This window comes from Protopterus annectens, chromosome 13.part0 (assembly GCF_019279795.1).
Source record: "Protopterus annectens isolate FY-2018-M chromosome 13.part0, PAN1.0, whole genome shotgun sequence".
NCBI lineage: Eukaryota > Metazoa > Chordata > Ceratodontiformes > Protopteridae > Protopterus > Protopterus annectens.
This window is the reverse complement of record NC_056747.1, coordinates 534160347-534180483: the sequence shown is the minus strand read 5'-3', so window position 1 is coordinate 534180483 and position 20137 is coordinate 534160347. Positions and strand designations below refer to the sequence as shown.

General features: G+C 42.3%; 1 protein-coding gene across 2 annotated transcripts in view; it reads left to right on the top strand.

Moving 5' to 3' along the window:
• The window catches only part of ABHD11 (abhydrolase domain containing 11), a 554138-nt gene that overhangs the window by 33981 nt on the left and 500020 nt on the right, over positions 1-20137 (top strand). The gene's annotated exons all lie outside the window — the stretch shown is intronic.

The following is a 20137-nucleotide window of genomic DNA, read 5'->3' as shown; positions in this document are numbered from 1 at the left end:
CCTATGTTTGTGTAGTACATTTAATTGGCTTATTTTGTTCCATAGAAATACATTACAGGGAAACTAAAAGCCTGAAGTGTTTTATGATAGTAATTACCCAAAGAGAAGTTGCAGTGGACTTGGTGAAACGCAAAGCCACTTCTTAAACATGAATACAGTTATCCATCCACATCTCCCTTTTCCCATTTATGCATTTGGGGTCAGGGTGTTACACTGCTGGGTGGCTAGCCCTGACATGGTGGTTATTCCACACCACACCATGTCGCACCTAATGGCTAATTTAGTGTCCAGTCCACCTACTGCATGTCTTTGGAATGTGGGAGGAAACCCGCAAACACAGGGAGGACATGCAGACTGTGCATGGAAGGCACCTCGGCCAAGAATCTAACCAGGGAACCTCTAGTTGTGAGGCAGCAATGCTATCCACTGTGACACTGTGTTATGCTGTTGTTGAGAATGGGTCAACTGTACATCAGCACCCTGAGTGGAGAATGAACATTCTCTAGCAGGGTAAAATGTACAAGTAATGCCATTGAAAAACAAATCCACTGCTTCACGGCAGCATATCAAGCTGCCAAAAAAACTAGAAAACTAACTGCCTATTAGTTTACGCTTGCTAAGCAGCGCTTCTGCTGTTTAGCAAATGTAAAATATATTTAAAAAAAAAGAAAATTAAACTGTGCGTGTGAAAATAAAGCAAATATCTACATATTTTTGGATGTAAAATGCTTCCTCCAACACAATTTACGTATACTACAGCAACATTGAAACATTAGGCAGAGGAACTATTTTACATCAAAAATATATAAGTAACTAAAACACAACAGTTTTAAAGAGCCCATTGTCGAAGCGCAATCCAGGATGTGTTAATGCGTATTTAATGCCCTTCCAGGGGTGTAGAAACACACATCCTGTCCTGATTATTGCTTACACATATTGTTCCGTGAAAATGGAAGTCTGGACCATGGCCAGTAAAATGGAAAAGTTAGTCATGATATTGTAGGATACTATAAATTAATTTTTTTCCATCTAGTAATATAAGGTAATGGAAAAGTGAAAAACATAGAAATTTAATTTATTGTCTTAGATAAAAGTGAGACTGTTGAAGCAAAGTTGTAGTTTTATATGGCCAGTGATTTATGTTACAAATGCAAGACAGTAATCTGCAAATGAAAAATTCTTAGTAATTGTACCTTACATAATTTGTGGAGTTGCTTAGCAATGGATAAAGATGTGAAATATATATTAAGGGATGTTGAAAATTTAAATAGATAAGAAATTTGTGAAAATATATATAATCTTTTCCACTCTCCAGCAACAAATGCCAAATGATATTTTTACATCCACCTTCTGTATGGCCATATCTGGCAGATGGGGCTTAATTTCTGACCTCTGAAGGATGGCATTTAAGAAATGCAGCAGCACCATTTCACCATTGCTGCACGGTCAACATTGAAGCATGAATCCATGTGCCATACATGGGGACAGAATTTAGCATTCATCTGATCTTACAGCGTCAAGGTTGACTATGTTGCTTGCTGAGGCACTGTGCATCTCCAGAGGTGTTTTTTCTTCTTCATCCTCCTCTGGCTTCCCTAAGGCCACCCCACCAAGTATGTGGGCTTTGCCTTTTATTTTTACCACCAAATTACATGCAGGTTGTAATTTTGTATATTAAATCCCACCTGTCCTCTCTCCTCCACCCTGCAAGCCGTACCAGAACTTGGTATATGCTGATGTTCTTCGTGTTTCACTGTTGCAGTTATCACACTTGGGTTATCTGCCTGCTGGTAGCCCTCAGTCGGCCCGAATACCAGAGACTTAGTATTTCTGCATCGGATGCGGTCACTCCAGGACTGATGTCGGGTCGTTAGGAGTATAAAAACAGACAGCCAGCGCCATTACATCACTTTCTTGCCGAGGAGCCTGAAGCAGTTCACAAATGCTGGTTGGCTGCTACCTGAGTTTTAGTTTACTAATTGAATCATCCTGAAGTCTTCAAAAGCTAAGTACCCCGTTGGGGATCCTTTTTTCTTGCTCTAACAGATGCCAGAAAAAGTTAAAAATTGTCTTGCCTGTGGAAAGCAAATACCACACCCGAGATTTTCATTCCTACTGCGTCACCTGTCTAGGCACAGACCACAAAGTACCTCGCTGTCAGTTTTCCGCCTTGTTCAACGCCCGAACCATTCGTCAGCGGGCCCTTATTGTCACCAAATACTTTCGTTCTCTATCTCCATATTCCGGAATGGCTTTGGTAAGCCATCCGACTACCGATATTCAGAAAAAAAATTTAAGGATAAAGACAGCGACAGACCGCACAGGTTCAAAGTTGCCGACGACACTTCCGTTAAGCTGTTCGCCAGTACTCTGGTGCTTTCTCAGCCCCTGATGCCTGCTTCAATGGATTTGCAGGCCTCTACCGAGACCCGTTCAGAGTCCGCTATGCCGCGAGACTCTCAGACCTATGGAACCGGTGGATGTCTGTACCTTGGATGGGTCTGGAGCCACTGAGCAAGCACCGGTTTCTGAGGAAGTTCTTTGTGCTGCTGATGTTTGACACAGACTTGCATCAGTCCTGCCTAAAACTACGGAATTTCTAAGGCCAAGAGTACTCGCTACGCCTAGGAAACTGACCAAACCGCATGCACCTGCTTTCTTGCCACAAAATAAAATGCTTAGAATGGCAGAAGACCTTATGCTGATTAGGGGAAGTTGGCCTTCCCCTGCTAAGAGAAAAAGGGACCAGTCCCCAGCAGCTTCAACAGACCAAGAGTTTGACGAGACTGATGTTTCTGATTATAAAGACATGCCCTTATTTGCTTATGAGGATTCTGATGCAGAGGAATCCATTCCCTCTGCCTCTCTTCTAGAGGATTTCTCTTTTGGTGAAACCTTGCATACTTTTAAGATAGCATTTCCACTGGGAATGCCAAGAATATCCTCAGTCCAAAAAGAGACTAAGAGAATTTCTAGACTAGCCACAATACAGGCCTTTAGCATTACCACCAGTCTTGGAAGTTGTTAATGTCTTTATGGAATTCAGTCTTATACTTTACCCCCTGCCCCTAGGAAACCAGGGGGTAATCAAGATATCAAGGCAACTACAGCTAAGAATCGGGGATTCCAGAGCTTTGTACAGATGGCATAAGTAAAGTATATACCTCTGCAACTCTTGCCATTAGGGCTTTGACTTGGCAGTTTCACATGCTGAAGTAAAAACAACATATTATGAAACATGTTAAGCAAATAATAGCTACCTTTTACAGACTGTGCACAAAATAAAGAATTGCAAGAGCTTATGCATTCTGCAAGCCAAGTCAGCAAGCATATACTGCAGTGTGGCTTTGACGCCCTAGAAGCATCTTGCAGGGCAGCAGTCACTGATTCTGTACTGAGAAGGCATGCTTGGCTTAAGGAGCAGACCATGTCTAATCCAAGTTACTAGACACTCCTTTGAACAAGAACAATCTGGCACCAAAGCAGAAGAGGTTCTTAAAAAGATGGAAGAAAAAGCTAAATCTATGCAGACAGTCAAAGAATTCTTAAGTACAGCCTCCTAGATTCAGTGGGCATTGCCCCTTGAAACATTGGTCCTTTCCAGCCCCCTCAAGGCCAACTAAAAACTAGACCCAGGGGAAACTGCCCCCCCCCCCCCCCCGACTGTAGTCTCAGGGTATGCAGAGATCTAAGCAATGGAGTGCCTCCACCTCTAAAGCAGGGAGTGCTAAACCACCCCCTTAAGGAAAGAATTCCAAATGACTTCTGAACTCCACCCCCTTCCTCTACCAAACTGCTTGTGCCCCTAGGAGGAAAACTTTCCCTTTATGCAAAAAACTGGATTCCCATCACCAAAGACCGATGGGTCCTCAGCATTGTATCCCAGGGGTACAAATTTTACTTCCACTTACTGCCAACCCCAAAAGGGTTCCCAGACCTCCCTCTAAACCAGTGGGCAGAGGCTCAAAACCAAGTCCAATTCCTGCTCTCTAAGGGCAGTTCAACCGCTCCCTGCAGAAGAGATAAGTCAAGGATTCAATTCCAGACTTTTCTTGGTACCTAGAAAAGAGGACACTTGGCACCCACTCCTAAATCTTTCAATTCTCAACACCTTCCTGGTGGTACCAAAATTCAAAGTGCTCGCCCTCCATCAGCTTCCACGTATGCTAGCCAAAGATGCCTAGTTAGTCACCCTAGATTTAAAAGAGGCCTATCTGCACATCCCTATAAGGGAGTCATGCAGAAAATATCTATGCTTCAGGGCAGGATCTATGCGTCCTCAGTTCTCTGCATTTCCCTTTGGCTTATCCACTGCTCCCAGAGTATTCGCAAAATGCCTGGCTCCAGCCATTGCTTACTGCAGACAGAGAAATATTCAAATTTACCTATACTTGTACGACTGCCTGATTTAGGCAGACTTTCAGGAAATGCTGTTGCAGCACCTGACATTTGTAAAAAAAAAAAAAAAAAACTACTAACCTCCCTGAGGTTACACCATCAACGAAAATAAATCAAAACAAGTTCCCAGTCAAAAGATTGTATTCCTGGGATCAAGCTTGGACACAGCATCCCAGATGGCATTCCTAACTCCAGAAAAACAAGCCTATCTGACTGGCTGTTTTACTCAAATGGCCACCAGAACCCAGCTATCGGCAAGGAAAATCCTGCAGGCCCTAGGGTTCATGCCCTCATGCATCCTACTAATTCTATATGCCAGACTGCATATGAGGAAACTTCAATGGTACTTAAGTCTTTGGTGCCAACATTCTCAGGACCTGGAAATTGTCATTCCCATAATACCCTGTCTAAGGACAGAGTTTCTTTGGTGTGCAGCAGCATGCAATCACAACAAGGGACTGCCCTTTACCCAACCCCACGCCGCCCATACCCTAACCACAGACTGTGACTGGGGATCACACATGGACGACAAGGGCATTCATGGCCACTGGAACCCAAGTCAAATGCATCTGCACATCAACCAGAAAGAGATGCTAACTGTGCAGCATGCTCTGACAGCTTTCAGATCTCTATACTCATCAGGACACCTGCTAATAAAAATGACAACACCACAGTTGTGATACATCAGCAAGCAGGGGGGGAACCCCCTTTTGCCCATTCTGCAGGCTAGCCATGGCCCTATGGAACATGACCTTGGACATGCAGGTACATCTAAAAGCTCAATTCCTGCCAGGCAGACAAAACTCACTGTCAGATGATTTGCAGAAATCTCCTAGATCCACACGAGTGGCAACTAGAGCTACACTCCTTGAACCTTCCGATTCAGAAATGGAGGACACCAAAGGTGGATCTCTTTGCCACCCCCTGCAATTACCACTTCAGAAGATTCTGCACCAGGACACCTCACAGCAGGGCCTGGAAAGTGGATGTCCTATCCTTCCAGTGGGTAAATCTCTCAATTTATGCCTTTCCCTCTCTGTCCCTCCTCTCGATTATTGCTCAAGATAAGACTTGACAGACCAAGGGCAATTCTGATTGTCCCGGATTGACCACGCCAACACTGGTACACACTCCTGCAAAGCCTGTCACTGGTGCCACCCTGGCACCTACACCAGAACCCAACCCTGCCCTCTCAGCAGGGGGGACAGATCTTGCATCTGCAACTACAAACCCAAGATCTTGCAGCCTGGCTTATTCCTTGAATTCTTCCCCAGTAGCCAGCCTAAGCAAGCAGGTGCTGGACGTCATCCTTGAAGCCAGAAGACCCATTACCAGGAAATCCTATGCTAAGTGGAAAACGTGGTACTCCTGGATTCAGTCTAAAGGAGAGGACACAACTCTACCCTCCCTGCCTCTAATCCTGGATTACCTAGCAGATCTACTCCACAGAGGCCTATCCTTCTCCATTAAGATCCATGCCTCTGCCATTTCAGCTCATTACAACACTGAGCCACATCTCTTCTCTCACCCTCTTATCAAACCATTCCTGAGAGGGGCAAACAACTTAAGGCTGCCAAGAGAGCACCTACCCCTGCTTGGGACCTTAACTTTGTACTGGAAAAGCTCACGCTACCCCTCTTTGAGCCTGCAGCATCAGCAGAGTTAAAATTCCTTTCCTGGAAAACAGCCTTGCTTCTGGCCATCAGTTCAGCTAGAAGAGTGTCTGAGCTACAAGCACTTATGGCTGTGGAACCCTTCTTTATTTTCCATGCTGACAGGGTCTCCCTCAACACTAACCCTTCCTTTACGCCTAAAGTGGTGTCCAGTTTGGCTCTCAACCAATCTGTCCATGTGCCTACCTTCTTCCCTAATCCTCAAAGTAAAGGGGAAAGGATCCTGGACTCCTTGGATGTTTGACAGCTCAGATTCTACCTTGATATGACTAAGCCCTTTAGAAATTCTGATCAGTTACTAGTCAGCTTTGCAACTGGGGCAGAGGGCAAGGCCATTTCAAAGCAAACAGTTTCCAAGTGGATAGCACATTGCATCCATTTCTGCTACAGGCACCATGGGAAACCAACTCCTCAGGGGGTCAAAACACATTCCGCTAGGGCAACCTTTACCTCTACAGCATTCCTCATGGGAGTCCCTACCAGGGGCATCCTGCAAGCTGCTACCTGAAGTTCTGTACACACCTTCACCAAGCATTACCACCTGCCTATCTTTTCCATATCCAGGGCAAGTTTTGCAACAGCGGTCCTGCAAGGCATTCTAGCAAGCCCTAACTCCTCTTGACTGCCTCCACCCTTCTTCAGCTTTGGGAATCTACGCAAGTGTGATGACTGCAACAGTGAAACACTAAGAACATAGTACAGTTGTGTACATTTACCATGAGTGTATTGCCATGAGTGTATTCACTGTTGCAGTCCTGGTTTCCCTCCCTCCAGCCCCCTGGTTTTCTCTCTCTAAACTCTCTCTGCCTTTTACTACTCCCCCTTTTTCAGGGGTATTGGTATTTACTTTTTACAGCTGGTGTTTTCCCCCACCATAACTTAGCCCCCTATTGGGGGGGCTCCTCACATTTATGGCAAGAAAAACTGATGTAATGGTGTCGGCTGCCTGATTTTATACCCTTGACGACCTGATGTCAGTCCTGGAGCGACCGCATCCAATGCAGAAATACCAATTCTCTGGTATTCAGACAGACTGAAGGCTACCTGCAGACAGATAACCCAAGAGTGATGACTGCAACAATGAATGCACTCTAATATCTACATTTATAGTAAGTGCACACAACAGTACTTTCTTGCCATTTGTATCCTTTATATCAATGTTGTCGGTTACAAGAAGATTACGTTATTTACATCATGATAATAATCATCATCCTCATGATGATCATCCTCATAATGACGGTCATGGTCATCCTCATGATGACGGTCATGGTCATCCTCCTCCTCGTGCCGAGGAGGAGGATCCGTAAGTAAGATTTAGGGCATAGTATCTCTCTTTTTTTTTTTTTTTTGATATAGCTAGGAACATAGTGAAAATTTGTTTAAATGTTTTCTGTATTTGAGACCGTCCTGCAATGTGGTTTTATTATCTTTGTGGCCTTGCAAGTCTTGGTAAACACTACCATTTGGATAATAACTTTACACTGTAGGATTGGACAACCTTTTGTAAGGGCATTATAGTAGCTGATAGAGTTGCTGGTGGCAGCTGGAACTACCTTTTATAGTCTGGGCAAAAGGAAGCATAGCTAGTAAACCGGTCAGCCTTTCCCGTGTGTGTGTGTGTGTGTGTGTGTGTGTGTGTGTGTGTGTGTGTGTTTATATCAACCAAATCTTTAAAGTGTGTGTCAGCTACTTGGGCAGGGACACAAAGCACTGGTTGGATAGAGAGGGTGCTGGAGGTGTTGGCTTGGCCACTCGTCTGAGATCTCAGCCCTATAGCCGTGCCAATGAGGAGTCTTACTGGGGATCTGGAGAAAGAGTGAGAAACCAGACCCAGACTGACCGTGATCTCTTGTGTGCTCTTAAGGGAAATTGCACTTTACTGTGTGTATACTTGTCATCCTCCCATTGTGTACATCCCCTAGCTGTTGCCAGTGGTGAGGATTGAGGCTCCTTGATTCAACTCTGTTGCTGTGTTTGTGTGCAGTTAACTATGTGAGAATCCATTTCAAGAATGTATGGTGACAGTTATGGTAAAGAGACAAAACTGTAATTTGGTGATAGTAATCCAAGGCAAAGCCCATTTGCTTAGAGGAGTGGCCTTAGGGAAGAGAAAGGAAGAGGGGAAAAAATGGTGGTACATTTACATTGCGTCTCAGCAAGCAACATAGCCAAGTTGCTCTTATTTATTACTGGTTAAAACTGAGGAGGATGTTTCTGCAGTTTAAAAAAGTAATTTTTTTAACCACACAAGTACAAGTGAAGTACAATTGTATAGCCTGCAACTTAAATAGGACATGCTGGAGGGACAGATTTGTCTCCCAGTGACTGCAGCATCTTTGAAACAGAGCACCTCTATGACACTATTCAAGAGGAACCTGGACGAGTGGATGGGGCACTGTAAAATCTTACTGGAGATAGTGCCCACAACCCTCCTGGACATGGGTAGTCATTACTAAATGCAGTCTTGGGTTTTGACTAGCATTTTGTGGTAATGCATTGGAATGAAATAGCTAGGTTTGAAATGACCTCTCAGTCAGTAGCCTGGTAATCTCCGAATGATTTTGGATACAATCCTCCATCAGTACAGACACTTTAGAATGAAACCACAGTAAATATAAAATCAGTTAATCGCATGAAATCGCACAGCCAATAAAATACAACAGAGAAAATATAAAATGACTCTTGCTCTTTAAAATTTGATAAACACACTTGTGTTTGTCTTAAGATGGTTTCTCTTAAACCAGTTTTATTAATTCCAGGTAGATGATCAACATTCAACTGCAGAATCCATTCCTACTCGCCACGTCTAATGCTCCTTGTTACCATGTCTACAACCCTAAATGTGAAAATATGATCTCTACCATTTTCTTTTAGCTGCTGAGCCAAAGTGTTGCTCATAATACCCCTTCGTATTTCAGATTGATGTTCTATAATCCCTTCTCCTAGTTTCCTGGTTGATTTATTGTTGCAGTGCTTCCTTTTTTTTTCTTTTTATTCATTTGTTGTACGCTGCTCTCTTTCACCAAGTTCTGTTACTGCTTGTATCAGTCTCCTAATGATCCTATGATAAATTGAGAAAGACTGGTCTCAGTGCTGTGAAAGTGTACAGTGTAATTGATAAATGTACATACATCTAAATAGCTGTACACATCTACTCTTGTACTTCTAGCTCTTCAGTCTTGTTTCCTCCTGCTGTAGTTACCTCTTACGTTTCTTCTGTTTAGACTTGTAAATGTTCAGTCTACTGTATTTTCTGTGTTTGACTGGGCTGAGACTGAAATTGGGCCACTGTTATCAGTGCTCTACCTTGGCTAAATTCAAATAAAATAAATACGTAGGTTCATAGGTGTGTACTAGGCTATCGGCCCTGGAGCCCATGTAAGCCTAGCCCAAAAAGATTCCCTGGCATCTTGCTGCCTGACTTTAATTCCCAGTGCCCCTATCAAGCAAGGCGACTGAAGTGATCCTCTGGGTGAATTTTCTATCGCCCAAACACTCGTCAGATTTCTCTTTAAGGCTAGTGAGTTGGCTCCCTTTATAGTGACATCAGGGAAGTGTGTCCAGCAGCGTTAGGAGGAGGGAGAATTTTACTCTGGTAGTCAGGCCGACCAAGGGCTTCCACAGAAAGAAATTCTACAAGTCAGAACTGCAACAGTGAAACATGAAGAGCATCTCATCTGAGCAAGCCTTAGCAGAGGTAGTGGCACAAAGACACAGTACTCACAGACTGACATTAGCAATGCTTCTAATTTTAGACTGGTGGGAAAAGGGTCTTGAGTATCTCATGCCCATACATCTGTGACTGAGGTCATATGCTGGATGTACAGTGCTTCAAGAAGGCTTTTGGCTTTGGTACGCCTGCCGGATAAAGTACACTTGTGTACACTTACTATAAATGTAGATGTTGGTGTCTTCACTGTTGCAGTCATCACACCCGCTTGGCTGGCCCGAACACCAGAGACCCAGCACCTCTGCATCGGCCGCCTCTGGCCGAAGACTGACATCAGGTCATCAGTGGCACAAAAGGTCTTGAGGATTGTACATAACAGTTGTATGCATTTCAGCAGTGTCTCTAAAACTGATAAATCTCTTGTTTTCTGATATCTTACTGCACAAAATGGTACATTGCCAACCTCAGAGACTAGTCACTCTGCTTGATTTCCCTTGCATAATTTGATTAAATTAAACCCCAAACCCTTGTTATTGGTTGTTTAATAATGTCCCTCCAATTATGTTCCTTCCTCTGTTTTTCTGGTTTCTACATGTTTAAAAAATGACACTTTTTTTGGATTATTGAAGTTTTAGAAAATCTTTAGTCTTGCCAAGCTTTTTCTTGTGCTTGCTATACATTAGCACTGACTACTGTTGTGCATTTGTGTTGCATACAAAAAAGCAAACATTTCCTTCTACTACTTCTGTAATATTATCTCAGCAATAAAAAGTGGCCCTGTGGTACGCAACACAATACTATTTTACATAGCCTGTGTGCTCCTGCAATTCCACCTCAGTACCCCCATTCACATGGCTAAAGTGGGGACTGTCTAAATGTGCTAACTTACAACACATATAGAGTACTTTTCTGATCTAGTACTGTGGTTACTTTTGTTTGGTGTTTACTTTCTTGTTCATACATGGTACCTACAGTGTTGTAACCCCGTGGTTTCTAAATGTTTTTTTAAATTGCTTTCTTTCATAGTTTCCCCTGGTACTACCTACAAATGAATCTGTCTACCCCCTCAATTTATACAATTACAAAAGTTAATGCATTACCAGTTATGATTTCAGCTCCCCAGGTACGCCACCTTGAATCCTACTGGACCCAAATGATGCATTAGAATTACAGTAGTTTCCTGCATTTGCCATCTTCATAAACACCCCATTTCTGCCTTCATGAGTACACAGCATTAAAGACTGCATTCTCAGTTTTCCACTTTGACTTGTTTTTGTCAAATTTACCTTTGTTACAACCTTCACCATTCTTCCCTTTCTGCTTTCTCTTGCTTTATCCAAAATTTTTTTATCTTACATTTCTTAATTGAAGCAATTTTTCACAACTACCGAAACAATTGTTGGAAGACTGTTTATCCTTTCATTTAAATGTACAAGCAGTTCATATAAAGGCTTGTTGCTTCTGTTATGGCAGTTCTAATTCCCACCCTCATGAGACATGCCCCACTCCATTTTCTGCTTCTTTTTTGAAGACGCAAGTAAAAACTCTTTCATATTCTCCATTAGACTGGTAGTACTAAGCACGACTAAGTTTGACTGATATTGCATTTGAATGGTTTTATGCTTTAATCAAGATCTGCCATAATTTATATAAATATATATATACTGAAATACATAGTAAAGCTAATTTGCTTCCATTTTCATATTCATCCCCATGAGGTTCTCCATATACAGTATCCAGTGTGACACTACCTATTCTCGTTTAGATTACTGTTTTGATCCTCATTTATGTAAAAGCTGTTAGTCCTATTTATTCAAACTTTCTCAACCATACCTCATTATCTTTAATTCCAAATAATGGTTTTCCAGTTATGCCACGGTATTTGTTCAAAAAAAAAATTATAACATTCAAACATTTCAGTTTCACTTGCAGTTAACACTGCACCTTTTTCAGTCTTGGCTCAAACATTTGCAGTGGAAAACTGACTGACTTAGGATACTTTACTGCTTGAGAAACCCATAAAACTTTAGTTCTTTGTACCTACAGTGTCATAGGTTCTGCCAAAATCTCCTAAATAAATGCAGGAGGAAGGGCTTGCATTCTCTCTCCTAAAGCAGGTGGATGTATATTTTAACTAATTTTTTGAGAAGTTCCATTACCTACCCTAGCAATTATTTTTACAGTTTCTCACCAATGTAGCTTTAAAATTTTGTCAATAAAATTCTTTAGGTTTTCAAACATTTTAGGCAGTCTTTCGACATTAGGTCCCCCCCCCCCCTTTAAGTTCACCTTTTCTAGGTGTGCCTGTCCTCTATGTTCCCCATCACAACCATGCATGTTCCTCGCCACCACCGCAACGGAGCCCATCTAGAAGCAATCTGTGAGGTCCTTGCTACTTCAACAGCAGACAAAGGCAATCAGACAGAATGGAATGCTACTAATTCCCTCAAAGTGAGTGCATCTACTCCACAAAGGCTACCATGTACATACAACTTAAAGTCAAGAAAAATGTATCCTACTCGCACAATGCATATTGTGAACCTCTCACTCTCCAACAGATACCAGCACTGCAGCAGAGTGAACCACAACCCATCACCAAATGACCTGGTGTCAACAGCTTACTCTAGCCCTCTTGTTGGCTTCTCCAGCACCCAGGTTGGGAGCAGAACCTAGATCATCTGGATCATAATGAGCAATTTATTCCTCATCTGAATCATAGTAAAGGCATTCTCCATCAGATACATGGAGACAAACACCTTTCCAAAGTTTTTAGGTTCTAAGCATCAACTTATTTGTATCTGGAAAGCTTTGAGAGGGGCCTTAACATTCTTTTAATAGGGTTTTGCCAACTCTAGCCCAGTGTTCACAATTCACAGCATTATGCTAAACTACAAAATGGCCATAGTAAACAGTTTCTAACCCAGAGATATACATTTCCATTTTGTGAATGTCCTTTCAAACAAAAAAGAATTAACAAAGCTACTTCCTCTAACTTAGCTTTCCTCACTACTTAACAGAAAATTTTGCAACTACAGCAAACTTCTTCAAAAATTGCAGCCTAGAGACACTGTTTCAAAAAAGATGCAACAGTACAGGAGAAAAAAATAAATTTCCCCATAAAATGAATTCATACAGAGTTTGCAAGAAACAGTGGTCAAGTAAGGCTTCTATTCAGTGAACTGCTGGCAAAAATAATCCTAATACTTGGAAGTAAGAAAAGCAAACATGCATAGTTCCTGCACCACTCAAAGTCATGGCATACCTTGAATACTACAAAAATGATTACTATAGCTCAAAATGAAATCTGACAGTGAACAAATATTAATTCATTCTAAAGTCATAGTCCCAAACTATACACTTGCAGAGCCAAAACTAGAGAGAAGCCGGACTTCAAGCTACGAGTGATGGAGCAAACTTATCACAATTCTTAGCATCTTGACACTTTTAACAGTCAGAATGCTTACCTATTCTTGGGGTTTTGGGACATATAGTCTGGTAACACTACTCTTGAAACCAGTGAAAGTTGACCTGTCCTTGGAACCTTATCAGTCACAATCCCAGCACAATGGCAAATATATTTAGTTAACATACAGTGGTGGTGCTGCAGTAGCATTGTTGCCTCATAGTAAGACGTTGTCCTGTTCGATTCTCAGCTAGAGCGTCTTCTGTGTGGAGACGTGCGTGAATGGGCGTACCTTCATTGAAGGTTGTGCGTCAGGGCCGGCAACTTGGCACGTAAAAATCTACTGCCAATCATTGGCGGACGGAAGTTCCACTGTGGCGACCCCTCACTGGGAAAAGCCGAAAGACACCACAACAAAATTAAATCCATATAAAGTGATAGAGAAAGAATACAAAATAAATCATTAAACACCAGATGTTGTAGTCCACTAGAATAAAGTGCAGTACGTGAGCAGTAGACAATAGCTGGAACATGAGGCAACAAATGGTGCAGAGCAGCTTTAGTTTACAACAGTTCAGCAGTTTGTGGGCAACATTCACTTTACACCAAATCTGAGGGTAATGCTACTCAATGCTAGAAGTCTAAACCTCAAAATGCACTCTCTCGCAGCACTCCTAAAAATGGAGAACATCTGTATCTGTGCAGTAACAGAGACCTGGTTCAAGGCTCCAGACAGCACCCTGGCAATACCAGGCTACAACTCTTACCACACTTTTCGGCCACCAGACCAGGACCGAAACACGAAAGGTGGAGTGTCAATATTTACCAAGGACATTCACACCTCCAGGCTAGTCGCTCAACATAATGCATCTGAAATTCTCCAGGTGCAGCTGACATGAGGTAAGGCTGCAATCCAAATTGTAGTTTGCTACAGATCCCCCACCATCCCCCAAGAGTCCCACCACATCTTTCTAAACATATTGGAAAATATTAAGATACAACCAAGCACTCTAATACTGGGTGATTTCAACTACCTCACAATTAACTGGGAAAACTACTTTGTTACCAACACCTTCACCCAACATTTCTTGGAATTCATTAATTCCAGCGCCCTAGACCAACTAATTCTTAGTCCCACCAGGGGCTTAAATATCCTAGACCTGGTCATTACCAACATGGGAAATAGATGCTCCACACCAGTGGTCACCCCCTCGTTGGTCAGGTCTGACCTTAAACTAATCACCCTTGACATCCACAATTCATCTCCACCCTCCAGTAAGGAAACCACCGTTAAAAACTTTGCCAAAGGCAACTTCATGCTACTCAAGTCAGAAGTGACAAACTTCATGACACCCATGCAGAAGGGAACTGAATGTTCAATGGCTGAATCCCACACAAAGGCACTGTACAAGCACACACTCTTGCATGAGTTGTGCCATCCCCAACAGAACCAAGATGCTGTCCTCCAAAAAAAGGAAGCCAGTCTGGTGGTCCCCAGCCATAAACAAAATATAGAACAGAAGGAAGAAACTGTTGCAGAAAAGACGAAAATCCCAAGACGTAAAAACTCCATTACCAGCCTTGGCAAAAAGCTGAGATCCCTCATAAAATCCTCCAAAGCTAGTTACGAAAATGAAATTGCCAAAGTTTCCAAAGACCACAAGGCATTCTATACATATGTCAAAAATCTAAGTGGCAATGCTCCAGATCTGCTCTGAGTTGCAACAGAATAGCATTACATATACTGATCCCAAGGATATCGCCAATATTCTGGCAGATCGATTCAGTGCCAATTTCACCCCCCGTCACCCCCAAAGGGCCCATCCCAATACAGGAAGATTGCCAAACTCTGGTTATCACAGCCTCACAGGTAAAAACCGCACTCTCCAAAGCTAAAAATACAGCATCCATGGGTCCAGATGATATCCCGGGCTGTGTACTACATGAACTACAAAATGAACTGACACCTCACCCAAGCGTCATGTTCAACCACAGCCTCACCTCAGGCTTCGTGCCCACTGAATGGCACACGGCTACAGTCATCCCACTTCACAAGGGAGGATCCACCCTGAATCCTGGAAACTACCGTCCCCCATCAGTCTGACAAGCCTGGTCTGCAAGGTCATGGAACGCATTATCATGGAACTTATAAACAAGGACATTGGCAACCTTCAAACTTTTGACCCCACCCAAATAGGGTTCATGAAGGGACGATCCTATCTCCTCAACCTGACTGATTTCTTTGAATCAGTCTCTAGAGCCATGGACGAGGGTAAGGTGGTCCACACAGCCTATCTGGTCCTCGCCAATGCCTTTAATACCATCCCCCACCCTGGAATCATAGATAAACTTCTTAATGGGTTGCCAACACACACTAAAAATATCCGATTCCAGATCCAGCTCCAGACAATTGGAGTACCGCAGGGTTCAGTCTTGGGACCGCTCTTGTTTGGCATCTACTTCTCTAAAGTACAGGCCACCACTAAGGGACTCTGGCTAACAAAGTTTGCAGATTACTGCAAACTGGGAGCCATTATCGATTCCCCAAATGATGTAGATATCCTACAAAAGGGCCTTACAGAAACAGATGCTTGGTGCCAGAGTCATGGACTCGAGCTCAATGCCAAGAAATGTACAGTTATCCCCTTTGGGAAAAAACACGTACCCATGAACTACCACATAGGCAGCAATACTCTAAACACAAAGTGTGATGTGAGACTTAGGAACACAGGTGGACAGTGGTCTCACCTTTGATAATCACATCGCCACAACAGTGAGGAAATCCTTCTATGTGGCGCATCTCATCACAAAGGGCTTTTCATTCAGAAAGAAGGTCATTGTCCCACTGCACTCATTCCTCATTAGACCCATTATAGAGTACAACGCCCCATTTGGTATGTACCTCACAAGACCTCTGCAACAGTTGGGAAGGCCTCAGAAATACCTCACTAAAAAAATCACAGGCCTAAAGCGGATGCCCTATGCAGGCAGTCTAAAAAAAATTCCAGCTATACTCTTGTCGCATATCGTCTACTCAGAGGCGACCTCTGCTCAACTTACAAGGCCATGTCAAACCCTGAGCTGTTGGACATGCTACACCTAAAGAAATCCCAATCCCTCAGAGCCACACGCTCCAGGGAACTAAACCTCGTTGTCACAATGAACAAGACATGCCGGAGGGATAGATTCCTGACCCAGAGACTCACCATACTCTGGAATAGACTGCCCATACATGTCAAGCAGAGCGCCGCTTTGGCCCTCTTCAAAAGGAACCTTGACTATTGGATGGGAGATTGTAAATTCACCTCGGGAATCACGTCTGTCGCCCTAACAGACAGGGGTCCAGGGAAGTAAACACTGTGGGTATAAACAACCGGAGAATTGTCATGACTAGGCTTTTATAGGCCGATAGCCTAGTATCAACCTATGAACCACATATAATGTGGCTTCAAGTGTAGGTAGGTTTTTAAGTTTAGAGCTGAAGTAAAAACAGCTCAGCATTTTGAAGATGTTGCAGCTGTCAGCAGTGTGAGGTGTGTGAATATGCCACTGCATTTGGTCAGACAATAATGCACATCAGCTGCATAGAAACCTTATACAATGCTCAACTGTGTTTTAACTGGAGGAAGGAACAAGCAGGGCTGTATGTAGAATGTGTGCTGCATGCAAGCGATTGAAATATGTCTGACCTGTGCTTGCTTTTCTTTGATATACAAAATATAGATTTTGCAACTGTGTTCATAAATGTGCCCTTCTGGGAAGTACAGCAGTTATTTATAACAGATGTATAAAAAGTGAATGGAAAATACAAAATTATTAATTTTAACATATGCAATACAAAGAAAAAGCAACAATTTTGCTGTCCACCGCCGTAGGGAGTAAAGTAAAATAAAATCTTATTTGGATGAAGGGTAAATACATGTTGCTTGTAATTGTATGTTCTGAAACAGAGTACCTTCTTTCAGTTCCTGTTTGCTATTAGCTAGAAAGGGGGAAAAAAACAAGCCCATTAACTAAAACATGACATAACTGGATTTTCCAAGCCAATGTCTCACCAAAAGCTTCCAGAATGTACCATCATGGACTGTGGCTCATGGAGAAAAAGGACTTGAAACAATGGGGTTAAAGTCCTCCAAACTGTGGACCCATTACAAGACATTCCTCCAAGGCTTAGATGACATAACCCTCTCCTCAGGGACTATAACTGCCAACCATTTTACTGTTTTGATTAGGTCTAGGACTTTGTGGAAAATGGACTGCAACTGTGTCTAGCTGCAGTCTCAATAGCTAAACTGCACGGCTATACATAATCATCTGAGACTATAGTTATTATGCTTATTTCTTAAGAGCGTAACAAACTGAAGCTCTCCGGTCAGGTAATCTGGACTGGTGGCAACAATGTACCTTGGGCCAAGAAAAAAAAATTGTAATACTAGGAAATATTACCAGCCTTCCCTGGAAATTGCAGCATGCAGGTGAGATATTAGTGAGGCCGAAATTGTTCTGTGCAGAAAGTACAGTTGTGTACACTTACCATAAATGTAGATGTTTGAGTGTATTCACTGTTGCAGTCATTACACTGACAAAAAAGGAAATATCGTAGGAGTATATCACTAAAATCAATAGAGTTTGGTGGTATTTTTACGTTATCCCTGAAGCAGTTGTACTGAATACATGTAGTAAGATAATTCAAATAGTTTGTCTAAAGCACAGAATAGTAGTTAGGTTTATGATCTCTTGGGGGGGGGTGGGTAAGGAATTCAGCTGGAGCAAGTTTAGAAAGGGTTCTTTCTGAGACTGCATACACCTCCATTTGTTCTTGTGTGATGATTCCTGGAAGGCCGAACGTTATTCAGGATTGTTGAGGATGATAGCTTGACGAATTGGGGGGGGGGGGTAGAAATCCATATGAAGTGATATGTAATTTGTGATTTGCAAAAATATAATTTAGTTTCTGTGATTGAAAGAGTTCTTGTGATCCTTATTAATAAAACACCATGATGTTTTATCCTGTCTGACATGAAAATGTATTGCAGATATTTAGTTAGGACTATTTACAGAGAAACTGATATGCAAAATAGGACCACTCCCAACTTAAAACCCTTGGCCCTTTGTTGATTACTGGCTTTTTCTAGACAGCACCCCCTCACCATTTCATTGGGGAGCGAACATGTAGCTTGGTAGTTGTGAACAACTAAGATGTTTTAGAACCATGCAGCGGTAAACATTTCCTTTGTGACTAGCAGCAAACCTGGCCATTTTGTTGCAGCATTATTTTGTTTGTTAGGAGTGACTTTTTTATAAGTTGGTTAAAAATAGGTGTTGCATAAAGGATGCTGCTACTGTTTAAGATGTGCCTTTGAGGTAGTATTTTGTTCCAGTAAAGCAGTCCTAATCTTTCATGCTTTTTTGATAGTTAGCTGGAAGTGCAAGTCGTACTTTAGTTGGTCATCGATTATGACTCCATGGAATTTTGTATGATGGACTAGATCAGTAGGCGTTTTATTGGCTGATATGGTAAAGAATCTACTTCTGATATTGTTAAAATGTAACCAGCATGAGCTTTGTGACCGTTATTGAGCCTGGACTCCATGGAGAACAAGTTCTGTGTTATTCTTGAAGTTTTTGAAAGGTGTTTGCTGCATACATGAGTGACATCTGCATATTGTATGACCGAGACCTCTTTGGAGGATTTACATAGGTCGTTAATGAAGATATACTGAACAGTATTAGACCTAGAATGTAACCTTGTGGGATTCATACAGAGATGGGGCGGGGGGGGGGATTCCTTGAGCTGTTTCACACCTTGATGTCTGTCAGATAGCTGTGGAACCAAGAGAGGGTGGAGTGATCAAGGCCTAGTAAGGACAGTTGATCAAGCAGTAGCTATTGAGATACAGCATCAAAGGGTTTGGATAGATTAAGAAAAATGGTTGAGACTAGTTTACCAGGGTTTCTGTGCAAATTGATTTGGCTGGTGAAACTTGCTGTAGTGTGGTCTGAAGTTATGTTTGGTTTGGGTAATAATGTGTTTTGCTTTGAGTTATGCATTTTTCATGTATTTTAGACAAGGGACATAGGTAGGATGGCAGTAGTATGGAAATTGGTGAGATCATTGGAGCTACCATCTTTATGAAGTGGATTAATAAGAGTTCTTTTTCAGAAATTAAGGGCATAATTTTCTAAAATGGATCTATTTACTAAAATTGAAAAGAGGGTATGCCAAAGATTTTCCTGACATTAAGTATTTAGGGAGAAGATTATCAGTGTGAGGGGTTGTGGGTTTGAGCTTCTGCAGAAAGGACTTAAATCTGCCTTTCTCTAGTCTTGGAGCTCGCTTTTGGGCTGCTTTCCAGGAGTGATCTGGGGATTATGCACATTGTAAAACGATCGCTCTTTGCTATTGCCTGGGTTCAGTTATCCACATTGCTGAGGGTTTATATCAGAGTTTCCAAGATGGAAAGAAAACTTTGTTTTCTGCTCAAGTCTGACTGCAATGAAACTTTTCCTCACGCTTAGTCTGGATAAGAATTCATCTTATTTCACTGCACCTAGATTAAAATCTCTATGCCTCCTACTTATTTTCCGCTCATCTGATAATCCTACTTTTAACTAAGCTTTCTTCTTACTTGCATATGGTGAGCTGTATTGCATAGCCACCCAGCTTTTCATTATGTATCATCTGCATCCTTTTCCCACCTAAAGGACAGCATTACTTTCTGGCCTTCTCATCAGCATCAACAATCTCTTGCATGTTAGACTGTTTTGTCAGGGAATAAACTGACACCCCTGTCTTCCATTGGTCTCTCCATTCCACTGTACGTCCTGAATTTGAGTATTGTTTTATGCCTTTCCTTGCCTTGTGTAGCAATGGTTCAGAGGTTCATACTAGGCTATCTGCACTAGGGCATTTATAAGCCTAGCCAGAGTGTGTTTGGCTTTCGCCACCCATTTTAAATTAATTTTGCTATGCCCTTTTTCGAGGTTAGTATA